The sequence below is a fragment of the Anas acuta genome, chromosome 6 (assembly GCF_963932015.1).
Source record: "Anas acuta chromosome 6, bAnaAcu1.1, whole genome shotgun sequence".
NCBI classification, from domain to species: domain Eukaryota; kingdom Metazoa; phylum Chordata; class Aves; order Anseriformes; family Anatidae; genus Anas; species Anas acuta.
The window spans coordinates 6,033,697-6,059,797 of NC_088984.1; the positions used below are offsets into that span (position 1 = coordinate 6,033,697).

General features: G+C 41.0%; 2 long non-coding RNA genes across 5 annotated transcripts in view; both read right to left on the minus strand.

The window, feature by feature from the left end:
- The window catches only part of LOC137858811 (uncharacterized), a 196,268-nt gene extending 170,167 nt beyond the window's left edge, over positions 1-26,101 (minus strand). For all 4 annotated transcript variants that reach the window (XR_011098024.1, XR_011098023.1, XR_011098022.1 and 1 more), the window contains exon 1: positions 25,815-26,101. This is a non-coding gene — a long non-coding RNA (uncharacterized lncRNA). The remainder of the gene's footprint in view (positions 1-25,814) is intronic.
- Positions 6,828-12,081, minus strand: LOC137858712 (uncharacterized). The gene is made up of 4 exons (XR_011097941.1): positions 11,806-12,081; positions 10,965-11,162; positions 9,417-9,455; positions 6,828-6,939 (listed from the first exon to the last, which is right to left on the minus strand). It is a non-coding gene; the product is annotated as an uncharacterized lncRNA (long non-coding RNA).

A 26,101-nucleotide genomic window follows, 5' to 3' on the forward strand; every position in this document is an offset into this window, starting at 1 on the left:
ATTCAATATCTACATTAGTACTGGTGCCATTTGGGAATACATCATTCCGACAAGGACTCAAAACACTTATGTAAAAGATGACTAGATGAGAATGATTTCCTTTCTAGTTAGGCACAACAGGACATCTTAGTCTGCTTCATATCTCCTGGCAAGAGGCAGAATGTGAGAGAAAAAAAAAAGGCCCAAAATCAAAAAAAAAAAAAAGTCTGTGTAATTAGCTACTGGGAAATTCCTAACAAGTCACTTCTGGGCTCCACAACTGCTCTAAGAGCCAGAATAGCAGCTCAGAAATTCGGAATGAGCTAAAGAAAATATTGGAGGGTCCATATCTTATGCTCTGCTGTTGTAGGCAACTATATGTACCCTCCATCACAAACTGGTCATGCTCCTACTGCGGGTGGAAGGTTTGTTGCAGAAACTCAGTGAGCTCACCTTCAGAAACCTTTCTTGTTCACATTTCTTGACAAGTTTGCTGTTTACATTTTAATGGCACCATTTTACCCTTTATTCTGTAAGGCAAACTGTTCCTTAACTTATATGGCTCACAGACTTTGGGGGACTAAGCCCTCCAGGTGTAATCACAGCCCCTCTTTGCCCTTTCTCCTCTAGGCACTAGACCAATCTCTACCCTCTCCTGATGGACTCTCCATTTCCCCTCTGCTGCTATTCCGGTCTAAATCTATTTAAAGCAGGAGCAATTGGAGTGACACAGATTTTATAGTGTTTTAGACATTCTCACCAGCCCATTCCATCCTTGTATTAATACGTTTCTTCCTCAGTGAGAAATGTCTTACAATACACCTCCTCCGACTTCAGATGCCTTTTTTGTGGATAGAGCATACCAATGATGCATACTCAACTTGGGCAGGACTCATCCATTTACAGGTTAGGTATTCAATCTCAGGAGTTGTCCGGGCTTCCAGGTAGAAAGAAAGGCAGCTCCAGGCAGCAATTTATCTCATCTTAAAATAGATGTTTGAGCTAGATGCAATGAATTACATCCTGGAGGTACTCCCATGTCTTCACTGACTCTAAAAGCTCATCTACCACCCATGACCTTAGTCTTTCTTTGTAATAGATGTTTTCTAACAGAAGAGTTCCAACACTATTAGTTTCTAAGACCACAATACCATGCCACTAAATTTACCTCAACTCTACTATTCTTCTTATACTATATTCAGTGTAACAGTTTGATCCTTTCATGTTTTAACAGTATTTCTCACCTTTGGGTCTCCCTATCAACTACAGTAAGTTTAAAACGTCCCTTGACAGACAGAAGGAACCGGGACAAGGAAGTATTCTTACAAGCCTGCTGGCACAGTGTTTCACATTGCAGAACCAGGCTCAAGCCTCTCCTCTTTCCATGTCGAGGGGTGTAAGTTTCTCTGCTACTTTTCTCTTCCAACTCATCTGTCTGCACATCCCACCTTCCAATCTCCCTCATGCTTCTGCATTCTCCTACATATTCTTTTCCTCAAACCCTTACTATATCTGTTCCTCTGTCTCAGTAGAAATGTGTGAGTTTCATTTTTACTTCATAGTTGCTTGTTTGTTTTTGTCCTAAGCTCTTTGAACCTGTCTGTAATGAACCAGGGTTTTGTTTTTTCAAGTCTCAAACTAGTTCTGTTTCAATCCAGCTTGCAGCTAGCATTAACTCAGTGTCAGTGTAGCTGCTAAAATTTCAATCTGTTTCCATTCTTCTATTGCTCAAATTGTGAATGAGTTACCCCCTCAAGCAATCAGCCTTTCACTTGAATTTTTGTCTTCTTTTGATTTCCCTGTGACCCTGTCATCTCCTGATTTTCCTTCCTTCTCCTTCACTTTTTAAATGAGCCTATTTATCCTTCTTCCAGCTTCCTATGTGTTTCCACAAAGTTGCATCTATCATCACCATTTGTGCTCCTAGTTCACTATCTATTTGGACAATCCCATCCAAAAATATAAACTAGGTAACAACCTTCAGGCTAATGTTTCATATATAATGTTTATATATAATGTTCTACCTCTCTGCTTAGACAGATTAAGCTAAGCATTCCCGTTCCCTCTCTATGAGGCATCCTCTATGTGCCAAGCAGTCAGCCAAAGACCAAGACACTTTCAAATCAGTCTCACTGGGTCCTCAGATACAGGTACATCCTCACATGCGCATCAACTTTCACTCAAAGCTTACTCTGGCTTCTCACATCCTGGCTGATTCCAGGAGGTCTCTTCTCTTATGTGAAAGCTTTCCTGTGCATCCACACGATCAGGCTTTCATCTTGGGTCCCAACTGCTGAATAAAATAAGATGATGCTCTGGACCAGTATAACTCTTCACGTTACCATTGTCAGAAGACAAGAAGCATCAGCGTCAGACTGTGCTCTTTGTGGAAGAGAGACACGCAGTTCTTTAAGGTATACATTTTGTTTGTATATAATACAGCTTGTCAGATCAACCAATGCCCCAGATGCCCTGACGTTTTCTCTGCTGAGATATTTGAAAGCTGCATCTTGCTACCAGAACTTTATTTGCTAATGTTTTATCTCTTGCTAGATATTTCTTCATACGATGTGAAAAAATGAAGTTCTAAGAGTGAAAACACATATATTCCCCAAGCTCTGAAGCTTCCCAAAAGATTCCACAACTGTAAACAGCAATAGTAGTGCCTTTTTCAACTCCTCATTTCATCCAGCATGAGTCTCTTTCCACTGCTCACTCCCTATATTTTTCCTCTCAAAATAACAAAACTTTGAAGGAAAGAAGCACTTAGAACTGCTGTTAACATTTCTTCGGTATTCTAATGAACTTAATAAGCTCCCATGATGCTTCTTACAATGTACAGAAACCTTCAGAAATATGAAAGCGACTCTGTTTATTCCAGCAGGAAGAAGCATGCCAGACGACGGGCAAGATCCATTAACATTAGACATGTTCTACTAATGCTCGAAAGGAACTCTCAAGAGGAAACAATTATTCACTTTGATGCTTTTTAATATTTTTAAACGTGCCTCGATTGTAAGATTCTACCTGTACATTCATTTTTTTTGTTTCACCTGAAACATTACTTGATTTATGTTGAAACTATATTTTCTCACCCAATTCTAATTTCATTTATACCACACTTCCAGTTTCCCTATAATTTATGGGAAGTTGTAGTTTGATATTGCTCCTCTGACACCCGAACCAGTTCCACAAGCTAACAAAGTTTCATGACTCTGCCAAGAGATTTGAGATAAAGAGTTCTTATGAGTGTTTTTCCTATGAAGGATGTGCCCCAGGAAAAAAATAAACTATAATGATTAAAATCAAATTATATAAATTATTAAAGTAGATGTGTTAGTATCCTCATATCTTCTAAGTGCATTCAGTCAGTTGATGGACTGATTTAAATTTTTTTTAAATCTTAATTATTACTCATGTCACATATACAAATTCATAATGTATGTGTAATTCCATCTCTTAAATACCCATTGCATGTATACATGTGTGATCTTCATTACACATAACTATCAAGAGCACTCACAAAATTACATATGTAGGTATTTGAGGTAAGGTTTTAGCTGCAGATGGGGCTTGGTGAGGCTCAATACGTGCCCACTCCCAGTCCTGCCAGCAGCTCATGGGTTCACTTAATCAGTAAATCACCTCACTCTAATATTCCCCGTTCTCCAGGAAGATTTGTTACTACTCCTCTCTTTAAGGTGTTTTGAAATCTAACGGTTATGTCACATATCAATCTTATTATTAACTGAACGTCTGACTGGTAAGGCTAACTGAATTTGCATAAATACCTGTTTATTGAATTTAACTGAAGCACAATCAAACACTTACCTCAGTTACACTTTTAAATATCTTTCAGAAAGGTAAATTATTTTAAGTTTAATCTTTTCAGGTGAATAAGTAGATCCTGCTGCTAGTATGAATTACTGTAAATTGCCTGATTCCCCCAAAATACACAGAAATGATAAAAGAAATTAAAAAGATTAAATGAACACATTAGCAGTAACAAGAGACTTCAATTTACAAACTAATTGGGATAGAGGGGAAAAAAAAAAAAAAAAAAGATTAAAAGGAAGAGTTTGTAGACTGATTTCTTACTAACAGGGAATCCTAAATGAAGTTATAGCATGGAAAGGCTAAAAAGGAGCACCCAGAATTTGATCACAAGCACTTAAATACCACAGGGTAATCCACAGACCCCGCCTGTATTAGTTCTGAGTGAAGGGCCTGATCACATGGCGTAATTTCCAGATTGCTGTAATTTTGCTCATGCTTAGGAGTCGTAACATGGGAATTGGTGTGCTTTACTGGTTCAAGATTCACTAAGTCCTCTAGAAAACAGTGCAGACTTCCCTGCTCTCCTGTAACGGGAACAGCTGGGCAGGCCATCAGCAGGTCTGTCATTGCTCTTGTCCAAACCAGCAGTGAAATGCAAGGAACCAGCATCACTCCACACTCACCATACACTCCTCTGCAATTTTTATGTTATAGCAATGCCAGCACCTCCTTTTCAGGCACCTCTATGCAAATACACACAAAATAAATAAATCACAGACTTAATAGATCTTTGGGAACAATTAAGAAGCTGAGCTAGCTTCAGTGTCCTACGTCTCACATACTACACCTACAGGAATATATCATCTGCTGTATAATCACGCCAGCTGGATCTTACCCTGGATTTCCACAAGCAAGGACTGATGACTTCCACTATGACCTTGTGTATCTCAAATTAATAACAATAAACTGGCAAAATGAATGTAATTACTTTGTTAATAGTCTATCTGATGATGAATTTACTGATAGTTCAATTATAGAGCTGATTCCTTATATTAGTACTAAAATAGCGTTGTTATTCATTTACAAAGCATTCATTACAACCCTCAGCCCAGTGTTCTGTAACAGAGGATTACAAACTGAAGCTTTAAAATTATGTCAGGCAGATTTTTCTTTTCATAAATGTGAAAAAGCTTAGGATTAAAAAAAAAAAAAGGGGGGGGAAGTAGAAATAGAAAAGAAGTCAGACTGAAGGATGAGGGTCACCAACTCAGTAAAATTCTTATTTGCATTGCACATCAAAAAGGAAATGCTACACCAGATCCACTTCACAAATACCACATGATCATGGAAAAAAATGTTGTGAAATGGCAGTTTATTTTTAAAACACATATCCAGATATTCTTTTTTTCCTTAACCAAGTCCATCCCTTCAAATATTTCTCCTACAATTAGCTAAAACTTCAGTCCTTTCTAGCTATAGAATTTGATAATCTTTTTTTCTGTGGTTGAATTTCATAATTGTCTAAAACTCTTAAAGGAAGAGGGTGCAGGTCATCATTAAATCAGAGCTGGTTTTATATTTCCATCTGCTTCTACCACACTCGGTTTATGAAAAAAAATTTTCATGGTGTCTTCTATTTTTTTTGTTTAATTTTACTATGTATTTTCTCTAAACAAACTGAGGAATAATAGAAAAATAAAAATAAAAAAGAGGGACTCCACAAAATTTTGACTTAGGAAGAATGCCTGAAGCACAAAAGAACCACACTTGAAAACTCACATGAAGAATGAGTGTGCATTTAGTTGGCTGAAACTGCAGCTAGGGAGATAAGGCTTCAGCTCTAGTTTCCTTTCTGACCTTGGGTAAGTCATTCACTTGTCTGAATGCTTCAACTCCTCTCATTCACAAAGTGAGGATGATAATATTCCATTAAATAGAGCCTCTTCTGTATCTGACTTTTTAATCTCAATGAATTTGCAACCTAAAATAACTAACTCTTGGATTATGCAGCATCTAGCACCGTGCAGGCTCACTCAGCCTTGGTCTGATAGTTATTTCTTCACACAGTAACAGTTCCTACAACTGAAGGAACAAAAGTTTTGTCATGCCTCAAAATACTGCAATGGGAGAAGGGCTCAGTAACACAAAATCATCTTCCAGATACCTATGAAAACACACACCTTGCACGTGCGGGCACGCATACAATACACATACAGATGTAACACGGTCTGCCCAGAAATTTGAACAAAATGGCTAAGGAATTATAATCGTCATTAAGTAGCTATCCGTGTACCTTGAGAGAGGTGAAAAAAAGTCAAGCATAAGTCAATGAGCAGCAACAGCTAATGTAGAACCTCAAAAGAAAAAAAATAGAAAATTCTACATATGCATTTAAAACTATTTGCCACCAGGGAATATATGCTAAAAGCACAAATCCTAGCATGATTTCGCTATGATTATAGAGACAGAATTTTAAATGTGAAAGAGAATTGTCAAGATATGGCTCATGCTTTACAATTTTGAAGGAATTTTAGCAGAAAAATTCTTATTTTTTCATATTAACAAACCTGAACTGCCACTTTTTTTATACAAAGGATTTATAGAAATAGAGATGGCATAACACAGGAAAAACAAGTTATTCAATGGATTGAGTATCCTTGTGATTTAGTAACGAAATAAAGCTGACATTCTTTAAAAAGAAATAAAGAAGCAAACTCTCTGAGGCGTTAAAGAAAGTTCTAAAGGGAATTCAGAAGGAAAATTCTACAAAAGATATGTGACCTCTCATGACATTTATAACAAATGACCAAGCAACTTGGACTAAGAAAGACCAAGGCAGTAAGGGATTTAAGACAGACCATCATTTTTTTTCCAGCAAGGCTACACAAATGTATGATAAAAGCACCAAACGGCCTGCAAACTGAACAAGCAGTAAACATTATGAATTTTTTAAAGTGTATTTGAAGGATGAAAACCTTGCATGAGAAAGGAGCAAGGCGAGTGGCTAATCAGGACCAGCAGGCAAGGCAGACTGCCCAGGCTGCTTCCTTAGCATAGCTGCAGACACCCACCTGTAGCACGCAGAGCAGGCAGGCTGGCATCATCACGCCAAAGCATTCCTGGTGCTGGCAGCACAGAGTGCATTTATATCAGTCTTCAGTAGCTACACACTGCAGCCTTCCACTACAAATCAGCCAAAAAACACCCTTCAGTTATGCTGTACACATAGCAGTGCTCCCCCTAATCTCAGCAATGCATGCAGGAGCTTTCCATGAGTTACTGAAGTTTAATTTTCTGTTTGTAGCCAAACAGCAATCATCTATTTTCAGTTTTTTTCCCCCTGTGCATTTTTCTATGAACTAATTATTTCAGACCTAGTGAAGGTGGATTAAAACTGCCACTATGTGTAAGATTGCAGAAATATTTTCAACGCAATGAGAAATTTCCCATTCACACATAGTTTTCTAAAAACCCTCTAAAATAACCTAAACTTGTTATTCTTTTCTCTAAAAGGAAAATGTTTACTATTCACAAATTTGAGGATAAAAAAAAAAAAAAGTAAAAAAATCTATTGCTGGGATTTTTTTATAAGGGAAAAAAATCAACTATATAGCATGTCACGCTACTCAGTTGGTGTGAACATCCTAAATATCCTTCTAATATTTATGCAAGTTCATTACTTTAATGTCACAAGTATCTGAATTTTGGAGACTGAGTACTTGGGCTTCTGTATTTGAAACTATCATCAAAGAATTCAATTAGGAAAAAAAACGCGACTGAAATTGTCGCTTCTGGCAGTCACTCAGGATTTAGTTCCCTGCATTCACCAGACCACAAATGACTATCTAAAATTGCTTAAGTTTGCTCATAACAGGAGAAAAAAAAATAATAATCTTTATTTTCCAGTTCCATTAAGCAATCTCAATTTTGCAGGATGTAACAGTGAAGTTTGCACATTAAGTTCCTAGAAGCTCAATTTTCTTTTAGAAGGTGTTGGGGGGAAGAGGAGGAAAGTGGCTTTCCCTTGGAAAAGAAATAACCAAATGACAGTGCCATGTACAAATGTACACTACAAAATGTAATTTTTCCGTGGCTTGACTACAGGAAGAAGGGAGGTCAAAGATGCTATTAAAGAAAAAGAGGATATATCTTAGGCCATTTAAATAATAATGCATGATTACTTCGTGTGGCACACTTTCTATTGCCTCATTCAAAAGGGTTTGAAGTAATGAGATTTTCACAGTTATCTTTTGAAGCATATTCAGCAACCTAATGGCTGAATCCAAACCTGAGTGAAGGTCCTGCAAAGAGTTCTCTATCTCCCAAAATGAATGAGCTGTGATGGTGCAGAATTAGCCCTACCTACCACATTTCCAACCAAAAGGGAAGAAACATGAGAAGAGTGACATGCGGGGAGAGTATACAATAAGTAAAATTAACATTAATTTATATTATATTCTGGAGATGTAGGTGGGCAATGAAAGCAAATCACCTTAAGTGCGACATACAAAGAAAGCAGATTTTGAATGGCTGGGAAACAGTCGTTCAGGATCAGAGCAAAAAGACAAGGAAAAGGTCACATGTGAATATATTGATGCTTGAGAAACATTTGGAGAAGCACAGGTTTAAAGCAGTGCCTTGGCTAGCCAAAGGCTATAAAAACCCAGCAGCAGAGCTCTGAGCAGAGTGGGAAGTCCAGCCCTCCAGAGAAAGGGAGTTTAGCCCAAAGACACCTCGTTGTCTGCAAGCACAGAGGTACCCAGGGACAGCTCTGTGGACCCAGAGGGACCAGACTGCACACCCAGGAAACCATAAAATAAAATAAAACCAGAAAATAAAAAAGTCACCGCAATCACCAGGTGATCGAGCACCCCAGTAAAAACTCCCAGCACAATTCAGTGCTGCACCAAGAAGCTTTAATCGGAGCCAAATTCCAGGGGAAATAGATCTCTCAGAGGCTATCTTTCAGATAGCTGAAAGTCTTCTATTTGCAGAAAGAAAAGGTAGAAGGAAATCTAGTATATCTGCAGTTTTTGTATGTTGATGGAGTATTCAACTATGGCCTCATCTTACCCAGAGTAAGGTTTTAACATTGGCTTCATAATTATTGATGCTTGTAGTTAAGCATAGCTGACATTTTCTATTTAAGGTCCCATTTTTCCTTGCAGATAAATCTGTCTCAGTGTAACCACTTACATTTTCCAAATGGGATATTGAATTTTGTATATTTGTTGATTTTCTATTATTATTTTTTAAAAGTCTTGAGTAAAGTGGTTGAGCTATTTTTTTGGCATGGAGTCTAATGAAAATGTTTTGTGTGCGCTAACTTGTGCTGAACAGTCTTATCTAGCACTTTCATGTAACACACTACAGTGGACACACGACTCTGCAAAACTGGACAGTAGCTATTTCCAGCTGGATTTCCAACATTAGCACTCACTTTTATTCTAAGCCCCAGTTCTTACTCACACGGGGACCAACACTACCTCACCTTGCAGGGGTACTGTGCTAATTAATTAATGAACAATTGCAAATCAGCATTGAAAGCAACATGGGAAAAACTTGGATGTTTTTTTTTTTTCCTTGTTGATGCAACGTTTCAGTGGCACTCCATAAATAACACAGCAGCAGACTAAGAGAAACACTGGCCTGTTACTTACCCAGTAAGAATGCTGTACAATGAACAAAGCAAAGGTTATCTGGAATGAGGAAAAGGACGATTTAAAGTTTCATAGGTGACTTTGATCTTGGGTCTTGTAAGTGCTTCACTTTTTATTTTGAGCACTTTTTTTTTTTTAATATAGGTATATGCTCAGGCAAGGTCAGTTGTATATAAATTAGACTAATTTAACATTACTGGGTGGAACTCAGAGTAGGACGTAGAAAATCCCCTACAACATAGATGAAATTTAAAGGCTTCCTGGCTGTAATTAAAGGTATGCTAAATTGATACAGAGGCAAATCTGTCTGGAGGGAACATAATGACTGCCCTTGTAGCGAGTCGATCCAGGCAGAGAAGTGCTCACACCCATAATGTTAAAGTCACCTGCTCACATAGGCAAAAACCACATCAAAGGCAACCACAAGCAGTGTGCACATTTACCATCTCCATTTGCCTGGTTATGACCAAACAGCAGTCTGAGAATCATTATCAATCAGAAATAGTTGGAACTGCTACCAGGCCCTCTAAAAAGAGAGTAAAAACAACACAGAATGTGTCCTTCAAGATGAAAAGTCTGTAGGAAGAGTGGAGGCCTGCAGGACTTGATGGCAGCAGAGATTTTCTTGTGGAAGACCGGAGGCACTACTAAAAGCTCATGATGCAGAGAGCAAATTCTTCGATACTAAGTATGATTTATTTTCTCAAAAGGTACACAGCACTCAGACAAATGGGCTTAAAGTAGCACAGACCAAAGCATACCTTGCTACTGCTCACAGGTGTAGTTTAACCCTGGTGCTGGGTGCTCTGGGCACCAGGTCAGGGCTCCTGGCCAGCCCAACAGCCTGATGCTCTCTGCAGCTCCCTTGCTGCTGCTAAATATCCCCACCTGGGCAAGGATTTGTGGGGTGCTGTCTGTTAGCTCCTTAAGTTATGCTTCTTGCTGGCATTTCCCTGCTGTCTATTCCCCTCTCTCCCTGCTACATAATTGACTCCTCGTGATGGAACTTGATCTAAGGAGCCAGGCAGATGCTATAATCAGGCAGAATACTTTGGGCACCAAGGAAAGGATTTGTCAGGCACAGAGAGGAACTTGGTGCTAGCTGAGGGTCACAAGCAAACCCTGCTGGCTTCACAGCCCCAGGCTGTTTCCATTTTGACTGCTCCCAGGCTTGTGTTGAGGGTCACAGTGTCCGAGGCTGGAAGCTCTGCATGCTTTTACCCATCCACAGCTCTCCTCGTCTCCCTTCAGGACACAGGATTCCTCTCTGAAGCCATATCAAAACGTTTCTTTTAGCGGAAGACATCAATCTCATCTTTCCCCTGCAGCATTCACCTCACTATAACTTTCCCTACTACACGAGGAGCCCCATCAAAGTGCCAATCTCTCCCCCACAGAAATGTGTAATTACATTGTAAACGTTCAACACGAGTGAAAAAGGAAAGAAACAAAAACCCGAGGTGCACCGTGATGCCCAGAAACTAACAGTCATAAAATGACATGTCCAAAGACCACCAAAGGAACGACTTCAACAGTTTTGAGCAGCACCTTGTCTCCACTTTGCTTCTCAGATTCAGCATTTGGCGATATTTTCTCCTGCGTTGGCTGAGTCTTCCCTTACAAAGTAATTTTCACTCTCTCACAACCCAGGGGAGCAGAGTTAACATAGAGTAAATGAAATACCGTGGCTTCGCTCCGTCTTTCGCAAACTCTGGGGGTGTGAAAGCACAGAGAACAAGCCGTAAACTGCAGAGAGCATAATAGCAGGGGGAAAGTGGGGAGGAGGCAGTGGTTGGGTGAGCCCATCACCGCTGATGGGACAGAACAAAGCCTGTACACGAAATTAATTTGCAGTGTCAAGATTATGTTACAGTAGTGATGATCAGAGAAAATATTGATAGCAATAAAATGAAATCCTGAAGAAACTGGCACTAAATCAGAAGACAGCATGTTGACACTATTTATGTTAATTTCTTCAGACTTCATCCCTGTTGGCAGTATTGTTGACACCTCGTGTAAGCAAGCAAATAGATCGCAAAGAGTCGGGGAGGGGAAGTAAATGATTGCAGCTGCCATTAGACTCCTATATATTGTAGTAAGCAAATGTACCAGCTTGTTACGACCTTGATCTAATAACCCCAGTAGTTAGCTCAAAGGCTCGTCAAGTACTCCATTTTCAAAAGCATTTCACAGAGAATGCTTAGAAAGTTGTGTTTCTCTTACCAGCTTTCAATTATTACAGGCAAAAGACTAAAACAGACCAAACTGGGAAAATAAAGCTGGGGAAAGCCAGGAAAAAGTGAATGAAAAGCAATAAGCAAATCTCTTTCAACAATCAGGAAGGTTTTCCAAAGTATTTAACAGGTCACAGACAGCTGGGGACACTTACTTGGGTCACCTCAGCATTAGGTTAGTAAGTGTCCCTTCCAATTTCATCAGCACAGAACCTGGCTCCACAAATGTACTCCTGTGCATGTAAATAACTTTAAATAAATTACAGCAAAGTCCCATCAGCTTGTAATTCAGTCACTCTGATGGAACTTCTCACAGGGGCTCCTTCCACTGGGACCGAGGCTACACTGAATCATAAACTCCTTTATTCAGAACAACAAAGGCTGCATTTGGCCTCCTCCAAAGCCAAAATACCCCCCAGCTTCAATGGGCTTTGAACCTTCCACTGTGTTCCCACCAGCCCTTTGCCTTGGCTTAATGTAGCCATCACCCCTCACCTTCAGGTGCAGTGGCCATTTGGTCAAATTAACTCTTGTCAGATTCAGGTGCTGGGGTTTGGGAGCTGGCTGTGTGGCTGCCGCTCTTGCGTTCTCATTCTATACAGCTGCTGCTCCTTTTTAATTTGAAAATGACTTTGTTATACTTAAATTGCTTTCAAAGGAAGTCTGTCCAGGCCAGCAGATGCACTAATGAGGATTCTTTATCTTTAAAATGTGTGAAGGGTAATTTCCCTGTTTCATTTAATTTTAGAAATATTTTAGTCCCTTATTTTTCAGTTCGTATTTAACACCAGAATGAAGGGACAGAAACATAAGATTATTTGTTGTAATCTTTAATGGATTAGTAGTATCGATCAGGGAGCTTTGGGTGCTGAAGCAAATTTGTCCCCTAATCTTATAGACATGTTTATCTATTTACCAAGAAATCACAGTATCAAGCTAGCAGCAGTGTGAGGCCAAGGGCTAGCACTTCTGCTTCCATAGCTGGAAACAAGCCCTAAGGAAAGGAAATAAATTATATATCACCATGCATGAGGGTGGGGATTGCTATTTCCTTATATAACTCAGAAGTTCACTTAACTTCATCTACCCAGAGCAGTTTTATCAGGGATAGAGAAATGCAAGACAACATTCTGTATTAAATTAGGTAGTAACCTGTGCAGCGCATGTTAATGGGAAGAAACGCTGCATCACAGGGATTTCTTTCTGTTTTAATTAGATGCAATCAGTTTGACAAAAGGACACTGAGTGGTCTTGATTTTCATTTCAGAGAGATGTGATCATACTTACAATGTATTTGTCAGGCAATTTAAAAAAATTCCATATTAGATTATTAAATTAACTCTTTGCATATATCATATTGGTAAATTAAATCTAAAGTGACCTTGGAAGAAGCAAAGTTTCAAGTTTTAGAAAGGATAAGTTTTTGAAGGGAAAATTAAAGTATACTGAGTTTCACAATGTGTTCACTATGGGCTCTACACAACATTTCAGCTTTTCCCACTTACTTTGCTCTATCTGTATCTGAAATCCAGAACATTTGGGCCCAGGATGTTATTCTCTAGCCATTTTCTTTCAAAGTACTTCCAATTTGTGTGATTTTAACATCTCCCATCAACACCTGTCTTGTCTCATTGCTCCCAAACCCTTTACAGAAAGAGGGTTCTGGCTTCATTCTGGATTCTTACTTCATTTGCAGTAAGAAAAAAAAAAAAATCCAGGCACTGGCTGCCAGCCCTCTAGCAGGGAGTGACCCCACCAGGCTGTGGCAAAGGGGATCAGAAAGGCGAGGAGGACTGCAAGACCTGTTTGGGCATGGTGAGAGGTAGAACAGAACTTGTCCCAGCACTGGTGGAGCTGAGGAGGCAGTGGGAGCTTGCCCAGAAGGTTGAGGAGGGGAAGAGGGCCAGTGTGGCTCTCAGCTGCACAAAGGCAAGTGCAAAGAGGACTTTGGTGCCCGGCAAAGAAGATCTACGATGGGAATGGAGAAGGGAAAACAGAAATTCTATTTATGCCATGGGTCTTGAGAAGCTTCAGCACTTCTAGTCATGTGGCAGAGACAGTGTAGGATAAGAATTGTAATACCATGAAAACGAGCACTGTAAAGTAAGTTGAATAGCCAAACGAGCCAGAAAGAATTCAAACCACCAGAGCAAAACACAGACTTCTTATAATCTGACAGGACAGACAGCTGTCTTGCATGAAGTGTATTTTAGAAAGTGGCAAGCTGGATTCAGATATGATAATGTTTCCATTATCAAGACTTACATATAATATTTGCTTCTGGAAATTAAAGTTCATCGCATTGTGGATAAGGTATTTGCACAGAATAACTTCTGATCTCTGCTTTTTCTTGCTGCCTGGTTCCTCGTTCCTACCACCAAACGCCCGTCTCAATCTGTATGTGTCAGTCCTCTTCCTTTATCTGAATCTGATGCCACTACTTATTCATAGGTTATTTCAGTTAAACTGATCTTTGCTCAAGAGATGGCACTTTTGAGTGGACTCGGGAGGCTGCAATGGCTAAAACATGTCAGCTGGGACTGATCCTGTTCCCACTTGCTTCAGCTTTTGTTCTGTGGGTTAGCCAAGCACATCTGTTTTGTCCTGTGTAAACAACTGCAGGTATTTTAGAAGCTAAGGATGAGAACTACAAAGACCTGGCAGCACTGACTGGAGAGGTTTCCTGAAGCACTGCTCTGAACCACTCTCACGAGTAACTCTGTAAGCAGCACATTAACCCCAAGCTTCAGAAACCATGTTCAGCTACATCAAAAGCATCCCACTGCAACAGACCTCCAGTTCCTCCAGGACATCCTCAACCCAGATGTACACTCTTCTCATTTGGGGTTAGGAAAAAATACACTTAGAGGACTGTAAACATAGTTCTACCTCTGTTTCATAGAGTGAAGCAATGAGGTTTCTGCAACTCAGGATCAGTGCAGTCTTCCATGTGGCAACATCTTTATTTTCTCTGGTTTAGAAGAATTACCACAAAGACTTGTTTCTCCTGGTAGCTGCAAATAAACAGTTTAGAAAAGTTCCTTGTGGCAGGAAATTCACCATTTTTTCCTCCACCTGCTCCAGGTTGGGCATATGCTCAAACACAGACAGATTCAGAAGACAAAGCAATGAGGTCTATAAAGGGCATTATCACTGGAAAGAGACACGGTGATTTATAATCTATACACTCTGAGCCAATGCTTTATTACAAGGAAAGGCCTAAAGCTATGAACATTGTGCCAAGAATACCAAAAGACTGACATCCACTGGAAGCTAAGCATTCGTGTTTGATAAACTGGTAATCATTGCTTGTATTTTTCAACAGAACAATTGGAAAGATAACAAAAAAATCTCATCATATGATTAGTTTTTCCCCTGCTTTTGGTGGTGGAGGTAACAGGAGAGGGAGTAAGGACAAGGGGAGGTCAAAAGTTAGCGGTGTGTCTTTCACCCTCAGCCAGAACAAAGCCTATCCACTTTATTCTGACCTGAAGCAACAACAAAATCCACACATTCAGCTAGATGTAAATGCTGTCAAGTGCAAACACTGTTTGATCGGTGCTCACATACATACTAATCTCTGTGCTTTATCATTTTTTCCCAGTGCTGAGGGCATTCAGGCCTGCTCACCCAAAGAACCATCCCACTTCTGCACGAGCAGAAGAGTCTGCTTGTAAAAAATGTAAACATTAAAAAAAAATGCCGCAGAAACTTTGGAAATGGAGCTGTTGTCAGCAGAGATTAAATTGTGTACCAACAGCACGACATTTATGCACTGCTACTTAAACTGTGACAAATGGTTGCAAACATGATAGTTTCAGGATCTTTAATCTAAATGAATGGTGCTTTTAGCCTATCTCTGACTTGAATTCAGTTTGGAAATAAAGAAGCATTTCCTACGCAGTTGTGTACAGAATCAAGGCAGCAAGGACTGAAAGTCACAGCTATCTGCAGCCCTGCCCCGCACTGCGTGGCTGCCGTCATGTGGCTATTCCCCTCTGAGTCCCGAGCAATGCCTGCAAAGGAAATTAAGTTTTTACCTACTTGTCAGCCTCACACAAAGTGTTTGCAAGGAGTTTTTTTCTCCTCTCTCATTTTTCTTCGCATAACAACATGCATAATGTAAGCTCATTTAAGGCAGCAGAGATTACATTAAAATGCGATTTTTTAACATTACAAATATCTCAGATGGCGAGTTATTCAAAAATCATTTCAATCATTATCGGTTTAAATGCAATATTAACTACCGGAGGAAACTGATGGCATTGGTAGTTTATCCTCCTCCAAATTCACTCTTGCATCATCCTCAGAGTCTCTCAACTGAAGGAATTAAAAGCGCAGTTCTTACAAACAAGTATTTGCAAAGTGATTTCTTAGTGTTTATGGTCTTGTAATACAATATTTATAAAACAATCTAACTGCAGACTTTCCAAGGTGTTCTTCAGCTGATAGCACAAGAGAAAAATTGACTCTGTTATGCCCCCCAGTCCTTCCCAGTCTCAATCAGTGGCTTCACTGTGTCGCCTGGGGATTTCCGAACTGGAAATAAAAATGAAAATAATAAAAGATAAAAAAGATAAAATAATAGAGAGAGAGGCATAAATAATAATATAAATATAAATAAAATAAGAGGTAAACATATTTAAAATAACGTAGGAAAGAGAGAGGGGGAAGGGGAAAGGGAAGGGAAAAAAGGGAAGGGGACGGGGACGGGGACGGGGACGGGGAAAGGGAAAGGGAAAGGGAAAGGGAAAGGGAAAGGGAAAGGGAAAGGGAAAGGGAAAGGGAAAGGGAAAGGGAAAGGGAAAGGGAAAGGGAAAGGGAAAGGGAAAGGGAAAGGGAAAGGGAAAGGGAAAGGGAAAGGGAAGGAGGAAACAAGAAATGGAAGGGAAGGGATAAGGGAAAGGGAAGAGTAATTAAAAAGCAAAAAGGAAAAAGGAAAAGGGGCAAGAAATGGAGAAGGGGAAAAGGAAAGGGAAAAAGGGAAGGGGAAAAGAAAGGAAAAAGTGGAAGGGAAAAGGGTGAGAGGCGCGGGTAAACGCTGTCTCCCCCCGCGGGCGCGGCCGGCCCCGAGCCGTGAGCACCGCGGGCTGACGCCGCCACCTGGCGGCCCCGGGCCGGCAGCGCCGGGCGGGCGGCGGAGGGGGGGGACCGGGCCCTGCCCGCTCGGGGGCTCCGCTCTGCTGTGGCTTCTTCAGCGGGTCCTGTGCGCCGGGACAGGGATATCTGGGGCTGCCTGAGGGCTGGGGGTCACGGCCAGAAGGCGCTGGGCTGCTCTGTGTGGGGGAAAGGCATCGTGAGGGCTCAGAAGCAGATCCAGACAGGGAGAAGATGAAGCAAACACCTCTAAAGTAGTGTCAGGACCAAGCAGTTCTGGTGGGATACGATTCATTAGGCTTTCGCGTTAATTTTCAGGGCCACAAGTGCATACGAGCATCCTGTTTGAGTACACGTGTCTGCCAGTCCACATCAACTTTTTCATCTTTCAGGTGGTTTAACCAGGTCTGGCAGAGGGGCAGCAAGCTGAAAAACCCCGTGCAATGATCCTCTTGGCACCCCCAGCAAGAAGAAAGCTGCAGCACGAATCAGGGCTCAGGCACAACACAGGCACAAGTGTGGGATGCCATCCAGTGAAGGGTTCTGAAAGGAGGAAAGGATTTTCCACCTTGCTCCCAAATGCTAATTGCATTCATTACTCTTAGCGTACATAGGAGACCACAGCATCCTGCATGAGGATGTATTTTGTTACACAGGATAGAGATGAAGAACTTAGGCAATACTGGCAAAAGCTTGGCAGGGGCTTTAGTGTCACAAAACTCAAAAGTTATGGTGAGCTGAGATCTGTGTTGCTCTTTATCAAATTCACTAAAGCTGGAAGGGTTCAGAAGCAGAGCAGTTTTGCCCATGTTTGCTACAGATTCAGTTCTCTAACACAATCACTGGATTTCAGTAACTCTTTTCTTCTGTTCATATCCATTAAAGTCTTCTCTTTGGTGCCCGCTGTTCCTCAAAATACACATGGATGAGCATCAGAGGATTTTTCTGCAACACATTTGGTAAGCTCTACAATGCTGAGATTAGAAAAGGACACTACACCAATGAAAAACAAAATCCTTATAAAGCCTTTGATGAAAACATGAGGTTAGCGCATTTCCTTCAATATACTTTGATTTTTCAAATGCACTATTCCAATCACTTCTCAGAAATGATTTCAACATATTTGAAGTAATAACTTTCCACATATTATCAACTGATACATATGTAACAGCACATCATCTTATTAAAAACATTTCCAGGGTTTGCAGAAAGTAAAACTTGGATTCAAATAAGCATGGCTTCAACTCTGCAGATCAAAAGCTAGCCCGGCTAGTGATTCATAGTACCGGGCCATCTGGTGACTTGCAGGAGTCTCGGACTAGTTTATGAACAGCAACCTAACCCGTCTGCACATGCTTGGGAAGTGGGTGGACTCAACTATTTCCCCAAAATTTGTTATTTTAATGAATCTCTTACACCAAAATATTATATGAAACTTCGCTATGTTTTAGCATATGCAACCTTTTATTTGTAAGTGTACATTTGCTCTCTGTCAGCACCCAACTCCCCTCTGTTGAGCAGGTCATGCCTTATAGCTTCAAGCAGCTAACGTATGCAGGAGAAACCTACTTTGTCATTTGTGGCCATTGGAAGCTGTGAATTTTGTCAACACTACATCCGAGTGTCACAGCGATACCCAGAGGTGCAGCCCGGTCACCACCACACTAAGTACAGGCACTGCCTCCCAGAAGCTAATTCACAATGAATAATTTAGCTGACAAACTTAGTCTGCTTGAGAAATACCCGTGAGCAGATTTCAATTTCTTCAACCATAATCATTAGTCAAAATATGCTAGAGTAAAGATAGGGTGAAAGAGGTTGAGAGGGAGAAAGAAGAGTCAAAAAAGAACAGGGATCCTACCTGCATTTCTGGATCACATAGCATGATTTTGTGTTCCTAATTGCTATTCTTCACATCCAGTGGATGAAATTAATTTGGACAGAAGAGAGAGAAAAGGTTTTTCCGGACTCTGAAACTAGCTTAGATCAGAACTGAAAACTTTTATATATCTGAGCACCTTCCATTCCAAGCACAAATTTGTCTTCCTTAATTATGTTTTTATATCATACAGAGGGAACAGAGTACCTGTAAGGAGAGGTGGAAGGTCCCTCTCAGCACCTGTTCCAGATACAGAATGCTCCAGAGAAAACCACACCATCTATACGTGCTCCTACCCCATGTTCACACGAGGTCCTGGGTGCCCACCTGCCCCTGCAGCATCCCAGCATGTGATGCAGATGTGAAGGTGTCCTGGGGCAGCCACGAGCTGGGAACAGCTCACAGCAGACATCCAGCTGTGCTGTAGCAAGGCACACCCATGTCCTGGCCTGGAGATGCTCACGCCTTCACCCAGATGGAGCCTTCCACCCTCAGAGCTCTCCATCCACAGTGCCCCAGCTTTAATGTCACTGAAACAAGGGAAAATTATCCGTGACAGGAGATACTAGTCACCAGTGGAGTGGGTCAGCCGACGGGAAGAAACAGAGGAGGACCAACAGATTCTGCAATACCTGTTGTTAACTGCTGAGCTTTCTGTGTTAATGTTTGTCCAAACACATGGGACATGTCAGACTGTATCAAGTACAAACGCACCTAAAGGAGACTCTTGCTGCTTCTGCGAAACACAAGCAGAGCTAATAAGACCAAATTCTGCACTCATTCCATGTCCGTCAGAGTGACTCTACGCTGACTGCCAGCAGGCTGCTGCAGAATCACACCAATACACTTGCACGATAATATTGCCCTGAGCATAAGAATACTTGATAGCAGATCTATCCTTTATCTGGTGACTTCACTGCTGCAGGTTTATGGCCTTGAGGATGTATATGCCACTTTTTTTTTCAAGTCTAATGTCTGATCTGCAATCTGAATTTCTCTAGGAAAGCAAGAGGAACTAAATTGTATTTTTCCATTAACTAGTAAATGGAATTTTGTTTGGGGCTTGTTTGGTTTTGTTCAAGTAAAATTAAACCTTTTTTTTGTATAAAAATGAGCAACTGGTACTTACAAGGTTGTATGAGTGAACTGGTTGCCTGACTCACGGTAATCATACGCAATTTTTAAGACTGTATACTGAAACATCCAGTGTCTGCCTTCCTCCTAGTTCTCCACAGAATAGTAATTTTGGATTTCATAAAAAGTCAGCCTACTTCCCTCCCTCCTATACAGCAAGTTTGGCAGCTAAATTACTGCCACAGACGTGAGCATGAGCATATGCGTGCTCTGTGCCATATTAGCAAAATTTTTTGACAGGCTTCTTTATTTTTCTTAACGTGGGAGAGGGATGCTTGTTATATTTCCTATACACCTGCAGTTAAGAGTGAATATCAGACACAGTAATCAGTCAGAACTAAAAACATATTTTACAGATTCAAATTCTACATGTTCCTTTCAGAAATATGATGTTTTGGGTAAATAATTGCTTGGGATTTTCTAGAAGGAAGCTTATCAACCCAAGCACCTCCCAGGCAAGCAGCAGTTCAGTCAGCTAAGGACACAACTCTGCATGGAGCTGCTTCAAAGACGGAAAAGATAACTAGAGAGATCTGCCTTGGAGGCAGGTCATCAGCAAGGGGATGTCTCCTAGACAGGTACCGGTTCTTGTCTGCCTGGAAAGTGAGTTACAAGCCTTTGTACAGCACCTTTCAGGCAGGCAGCTTACTGAGGTCTGCCTAGAAGGCAGGTCAGCATGCAGATGTGCCTAACAGGCACCGAACTGTGCAAGCCTGCCTCCCCGTGCCTTCAAAGATCTCGAGACAAGTTAAGAATTTCATTTTAATGATTTCAGCAGAAAGCCATTATTTCCTGCAAGAAATCATTTCCAGTACGGTTGCTGGATGTGGCAGGCTGCTGTTTCTTTAACGACACATTCTTAATACCAGATACAAGAGCAGAATTCCTCTTTACAAGGGTCTGGTAGTATTCTTAATATAAAAGGAAATGTTGTTTTATAAAATTTGGCAGCAGGTTACTACAGAGAGCAAAAGAACAGTCAGGTACAACTGGAAAAAGGAAAGCTGACAGGAGGCATATGAAGAAACTCGATGTACTCTATCCATATAAACACGGGTGTTGGCACACTGTTTTCTCTCACACCGATGTAACTAGCAGCAATGTCTGCAAGGGAGGCTTAGATAGAATTGGCAAAAGCAATGAAATGAACTTTAAATATCATTCATATTAAAAGGATTTAAAATTTTTAAAATCTCCAGTCAGCAAGGACTTCAGCAAAACCATAACTTTAATCACTTGACTAGACTGCTTTTTAATAAAGATGAAGAGCTTACTTTGTATATAAGAGAGGCATGGTTTCAATGTATTTTTGATTCCAACAGCTCTCCCTCAGGTATGCTCAGTTCAGGGTTTCAGGTTTTCTTCATTACAGCACTATCTGCACGTTCACTTCTTACATGAAAGCTGAGGTTGGGCACAAGCTGGTAGCTCTGGACTGGCGTCTGGAATGCCATGATAGCGTGTGCTGGCCCAAAATGAACTAGAAATCTTGGACAGAGGCTGGTGAGCAACAGTCTGAAGCAAGAACAAAAAAGCTGTCACACTAATCAGCAGTTGTTTTTGGTTTTTGTTTTTTTTGTAAAGGTTGTATCTCTCTAGGAAACATTCAGCAGCATCCACCCTGAGATACGAGGCAGCTTGGAAGCCGTAGGCATTTTAAAAGAAAGAGAAGCAGGAAAGAGGAGCTCCAAAGGCCTCCAAAGTGTGCTCTAAGATAGACATATAGATATTGGGCACATTTGGGGAGGGAAACAGCGATAGCTGCAAGTTGTAGAAAAGCCAGAAAAGAAGGAAATACAAACCACTGCTCAAGTTGCTGAATTTATTGCCCTGTTCAGACCAACTCACGTAGCAACCGGTGTACTGTAAAATATTGTGACAGTGAGTTCCCAAAATATACCATCCCGAAACATTTCATAGCAGTGCTGGTTTCTTCAAGCATGACGCCAAGTACACAACAAAGACACCGATCTTGCAGGGTATATTGAGAAAACACAAGACAAACAGCGCGTTTTTAAGCTAACACAAACCAGTTTGGCTTAACTCGGAGCACCAGCAAGCCACTCTTCCTACCTGCACAATCTTTAAAGACTCAGATGTGAGACCCTGCACTCGTGTTATGCAGGACCACCTGGTCTGCCAACTGTCAGCAGGAACCTTAATGAGAACGACTTCTTTCAGAGTGATATCCCCACAGGCACCCGATGGAAGGTCAAATAATCTTTGCAGAGGGCTCTCTGTGACTGAAAGCTTGATCTTTGGTGTGCAGTCTGTAACACATGTAAAAGACTTACCACATAACAGAATAAAGGAGAAACGTCTATCGGTATAAACCCACAAAACCTGTCACTCATCCTTACACTTGTAAGTGTCCCTGGGATCGTTCCACTCTGCGCAGACCCCTGTCTGGATAGCTTAGTCAGGTTTATTTTACATGATGTTATCTGCCCTGATAAAGTGAAAAGTTCATACCAAAAGCATAATGCTGGCATCATTCCATGCTTGTTTGGCATTGTAGCATACTCTTGAAAGCTTTCAGACAGTAAGCTCTTAGTTTGTCATCATTCACACGTTATTCAATAAACTGTATTATTTTAGCTCCAGAGAGCCACCAAACAGATGCATTCATCAACAGCTGTGACTTCAGGATCCTGAAACACTCTTTTCAATTGAAGGACATGGTTTTTACAGAAAACTGTATTTTAAGTAGATCACTGTTCGTTTGTTTTTTTGTTTATTTTTTTCCAATTTGTGATTTTTTTCTGCCTTCCTGGTTAGGTTTAATTAGCAATTGACAAAACAACTTTTTAGAAAACTCTCTATATCCCTATCTCAAGAAAAATAAAAGTAGTGTACGTCTGAAAGTCCCACTTCCTCAAACGTGCGCAGAAGTTTAGGGATGAGATGAATTTATTCTAAACTGCCTTTCCCACACTTCTGCTGCCAGGACCAAAGGAGATCCTAAAACACCTCAGAGATACTTAGGGGCTGACTTAATTTGTTCAAAGTGAAATAGCCCCATAATGGTCCTCTCCAGCCAAAGACAGGTGAACACTCTGTCTTGCCAGATGCTACAAAACACCTCCTGCATCCTCATCATTACTGACACAGCTTGCAAACACCTGTTTAAATCTCTTTTAAAATTTTTAGGCTTTTTACAGACCTTGAGCTGGATTTAAGTAGGTCTCAGAAGTTCAGTTTGAATCTGACACAGCACTTTCACATCAGGGTGCTCTTGTCTTAACCGAAGGGTGCCCAGTAATCAGAAGCCACTCCACAGAAGACTTCCAGCATATCCATGGCTACTGCTTTCACCAGAGCAGAGGAGAGAGGCCAGAGGCAGGACTGGCATTGTGGGATGCTGATGCTGCTGCTTGGTCAGCAGTGCCATGCCTTGCATTTCTTTCTCATTTCTCTGCTTGGCACAGAAATGCTGGACTCTTTTCTTTACAAAACATGTTCAAAATAGAAATAACTTCACACAAAAAAACACACACATACTCTGCTTCAACTTCTGTTACAAGAATGGAGAATGTCAAGGCATTTACCTTCATGCCCTCTCTAATATCACTGTAATATTTCCAACAGCAGGCTCCCAGGGACGCCAATTCAGAACCAAAGTGATTACTAACCAGTGAGGACCAACTCACTGGTTGTAGCCTGCTTTGTAACACTGAGCAATTATGGAATAACTTTGAAATTGTGCCTACAGTTCAGCAGTTGATTATCATTCTGTTTATGCTATCAGTTACACTTGTGCAGAGACAGATTAACTCAACTGGCGACAATGAAGTCAGCTCTGACTCGAACCTGAGTGACTAAAATTGAATTTGTCCTCTAATCTAATTTGAACTATGGAATCATGATCACAGGCTTCTTCGTTAACAGAAGCATAAGTGTTCAATTGAAGCACTAAGGAGAAAAAAGTGAAGTATCTAAAGAATGTCAGATTTTGAGTATCTTCTTAGGAGGACACTCAAGAAGCTAAGAGGAGGGAAAGAAACCGTACAAACAACTTCAGTTGCGGTTATATTACAGAAGCTCCAGTAATTATACACTGAATTATATTCTTTCACGGCTTTTTTTGGCTATCTCTGTATTTGTCAGCTCTAAGTACTTGAAAGAAAATGTTGAAAATACATTCATTAAAGTATCTACAAATTCTTGTGCAATATAGTGTTCTTTATAAAAGGAAATTGTAAAACCAAAAGTATGAAGAAAAAGCTTTCTTTCTAAGATCTAGCAATCATGGGGAGAGGACAGAACAGCAACAACACAAAACACCCTACAACTTCATGCCTATTCAATAATATGCATTCTACTTCTACAGCTCCCAGTGACTTAGAAAACTCCAGGAAGCTAAAAAATCTGGATTCTCCATCTTACAAAACATTGGAAAATGTTTTGAATGTCAAAGAATACAGATTCTGACCAACATTTGGTTTTTCATCTGTATTGGCAAAGGATCTTGACACCCAGATATAGACATCATCTTCCTGACCACCCGTCAGGATGGGTGAGAGTGGATTTAATTTGCACTGAAAGAAGGGAGTAGCTGGGGACAGCTCCAGCTGTATTCAGCTTTAATGAACAAAAAGTGTCTGCACAAACATTGCTTGCAAAACATTTTGTTTCCGAGGGCAAGTATACTGTCCTTACATTGTTTCAGTTTGACAGAAGAAAGAATATGCCTTGTCATCATTCCACTGCATGCAGCCACAATCAAAAATTACTTCTGAGGCAGTTAATAACAACTTTGAGAGTATCAGCAGAATCGTGTAAAACACCACTTACATTTGGCAAGTTTAAATGGTTTTGAAATAACAGGTGAATAATACATTCGGATTTGCCTCCGTGGGCAGCCAGAGCAGAGAAAATTACTGCAAGACAAATTTTTTGACAAAAACTCAAGATAAACAACTCAGCTCCTCTTTGTCAAGAGTAACAGAGTGGGCGTATAAATAAAATGCAGTAGGCAGAATGTCTCTGGAGTTTAACAAGGCCCCTAGCACAGTACCACACAGAAAACTCATTAACACACCAGAGAATCACAGCACCGATCAATTCAGATGAAGAACAGAGATTGTAAGTGAAGAGATTGCAAGTGAAGAGATAAGTGTCATGCTAAACCTGACTGGATGGAATATCAAGAAGGGACTGGTTAGATCCCACATTAATCAACTACCAGCAATCCAGGGCAAAGCTGGGGCCGCTCCTCCCCTGCCTGGGAAATTACATTGCAGCAGCAAGCTGCTGCCTCTGATAGTACAAAATGTAGAGAGGATAGTTATTAAAATCCAGCTTTGCAAAGTTCACCAGTCCACCTGACATGACTGAAACTCTAGAAGACTCCAATCCACCTCATGTTTAACCTTGCATCATTTAACATGCTCTGCAGGAGGCCTCCTTCCCCCCAAAATGTCATGTACCATTCCGTATTTATACTCCTCTGCTATCTTTTCTCCTTAAAGTCATTCTCTTACAGAACCTTTGCAGGGTGAAATGCCATTTAAAAGACTCTTCAATCAACATGAATTTTCTGGAAGTCACATTTATTAAGAACTGCACTGGAAATGACAACTCAATCAACCAGGCTTGTTGCGAAGGACCGAAGTAGTTGTCACAGCCAGCCAAAGTCACACAGAGGCAGACATGTAATGAATAGTGTTTTGTCAAATGGGTTATTCTCAACTGTGTGGACACTGCCAGCAATCAGTGTCCTTTATTTGTTTCTCTTTGCTAGATTTCTCTGGACCCTTCCTCGAATCTGTCAAATGTAACTGAAATACCTCACGTACCTGTTTTATCAAGTACCACGTAAAAAATATCCAGGACATTCTCATGCAGACAGGAATGTCACGGATTACTCCATACGAGCTCACATGCCAGTGTTTTTTCAGGTGGGAGAGCAGTTTAATTAAGCAGCTGCCACTAAAGGCTTATGCAGGCACTCACAGCATTACCAAATTGCTGGGCTGGTCAATGTTCCTCCCTTGGGAGCCTCTTTCCAGCCCAACTTGCACGACCAAGGCCCACAGGGCACATGCCACTTACCCAAGAAAGCCAGCAGTTGATGGAGCTCCAGGAGAGCACACATGATGGTAGCACCAGTCCTGCTGGCCCATGGCAAAGCTGAGCCAGGACCCACAGCAATGCAGCCTGTCCAAAGCCCATGACAGCAAAACTTCCCTGCCAGCCCCTCTGCCGGCAGCCGCTCAAAGCATTCCCATGCACGGATGGCTGACCTGAGAGCTTGCTCTGGCCATACTTGCCACAGCTGCCATACAGACTGGTAGGTCTTTGTATTGGGTTTATATGGCAAGGGTTTGGTAGCAGAGAGC